The following is a 2,281-nucleotide window of genomic DNA, read 5'->3' as shown; positions in this document are numbered from 1 at the left end:
TGTTCATTTACTGGTAGAAAAAGGGTGTCTATATTGAACCCTGTGCTTAACTGAAACTTAGTAGGCTTTGCACCAGTAGAAAAAAGGTCAGAATCCAGTTGGTATCATTTTATTTATCAATATTTGTGGGTGAGCTGAGATTGCAGATTAAGCAATTAGCAAAATAACTCTTGGAATTGCTAAAACAGACACATTTAGGCTTAAGTCAGAGGGAGACAATTAGCATGGAGCTACATCAATCCATTCCTACAAAATCACTTTTCAAATCACTGCACTTTCAATCTTTTTTCTAATTCACTGATTATATTTCTCCATCTCACTTGTGTTTGTCCAAAGAACATGTCGGCATATAATTGATACAGCCTAGTGTGCCAGCTTAGGGTACTTTTATTGTCAGACCAACCTGAGAAGAGAATCAGAGGCTATCGTCAGGGGAATAAGTCATCTCTAGACATTTCTTCACCTTCTCAACAGGTGCACATATCTGTTTCTGCAGCTGAAGGGAGCTGGGTTTTATACATGAAACCGTAGATCTGCATGCAAGCTCCTGGTGGCACTTCTAATTCAATTAACTTACTCAGTGGAACTACCGAAGAAACTAAATATGACTAGGACAGGAGGAGAGGCTGGGCCGAATTAATAGAACGAGATCCTTTTACAGGCTCTCTAGCAATCCTGACCAGCAACCCTGAAAAGCAAATTGGAACAAGCAAATTGCTGTTGAAAAATTCTTTCAGCACTATGCTGTTGCTACTCAGCTAGTCATTGCTGGGAGTCAGAGGTTGAAAAATCCCAGTTTGGTACTAACAATGGAGGCATTATTATGACAAACATTTACATTTTATTGAAGTGTTGGAGATAGATTAGTCTCTGCTCTGGTCAGACTGCACCATTCTGAGGAAAGACTAGTGGAAACAAGCATTTTATTGTGAAAAAAAAAATCATATTTCCCACTCCCAGCTTGATGAAAGGAAACTCAAGTTTTGAAGATTGCACTCAAGAGAAAGCTTTCTTCCCCCAGGACTCATTCTCTTTAGGAAATGCACAGTGCGAGGTATTTTTCCTGATCTCAAATCAAGTTCTCTTGAAAATAATGTCATTTTATGCATATGGCTGACTTGACATGTTTTTTATGCAACAGTCCTGCTGATTTTCTACATGGAGACCAGAGTACACAGCAAACAATCAGTTCAAAGTGTCCAATCAAAGCTTTATACAGATGCAAACTAGTGTGTGGGTATTGTTTAAGTGGATGTGTAATTGAATATAGTGATCAAATATGCATGGGATATTCGTTAGCTTGTAAAAAGAATAATTGCATGTTCATAGCTACAATTTCCACTGAACCTTTTGACTTTAAATCAGCAGTGGAGAAGGGGAAGGAGGAGAAGTTGAACTGGGGGAGAGGAGGCAAATCATATGCACATCATGAAACATCCTTCTTCACAGATCCTTATGTCACAGATTTTTTTTATAGATAATAAAGCACTAATGCACCTGTAGAATAAAATATTGGGGGAAAAAGGCAGGGAAATATGCCCAGTTAGAGGCCAGCTGAATGGTTTCAACTGGAAGAATAATTACAGTGATTAAGCGCAGTAGTTTCTCTCTCTCTTTCGTGGCAATAATTGCTCCAGCGCAGTGGTTCCCAAGCCGGGGCTCGTGTTTCTGGGTAGGGCTCTGACCTCAGCTGTCCAAATGGGGGGCACCATCTCCAGGAGCCTGAACTAAAAAGCTTGGGGACTGTTGCTATAGACGAAAAATATTCCATTCCTACTCTCTTCCTTGACTCTTGTGTGATGAGACACATGGCACACAGCAGAAAACAGATCTAGTGCTGATGTACTTCTCAGTGACGATCTCAAATTCTCCTCTAAGATCAAGCTCTGTCCTTGCCAATTATTTGGGAAAACTAAGCCAAAAATCCTTTTGTTCTCCTCTGCAGCTCATGCCTGCTGGCCCAAAGACACGAGCCAAGGGAGCACTTGCTCACTTGCTCACAGGAACGGAGGTTTTCCGACTTTTTATGGTTTCCCCCTCTTCTCCTTGACATTGGGGGCAGAGCAGAAGGAAAGAGCAAAGAGAGGGCAGCAGCCAGTCCCTGATCCTTGGGTCAGGCGAATGCTGGCCCTGGTTCCAGACTCAGCAAACACTCGAGGGGCAGGATTTGGCTGTAGGGTGCTCTCTGGCAGCAAGGCTGCTTGGTGACCCGCATGCCTAGGCCTTGCCTTTCTCCAGGAAGCCTCCAGTGCTCTTCCCACCCCAGGAGAAGCCACATGTG

The sequence above is a fragment of the Apteryx mantelli genome, chromosome 4, assembly GCF_036417845.1.
Source record: "Apteryx mantelli isolate bAptMan1 chromosome 4, bAptMan1.hap1, whole genome shotgun sequence".
NCBI classification, from domain to species: Eukaryota; Metazoa; Chordata; class Aves; order Apterygiformes; family Apterygidae; genus Apteryx; species Apteryx mantelli.
Note: the sequence above shows the minus strand (reverse complement) of the source record.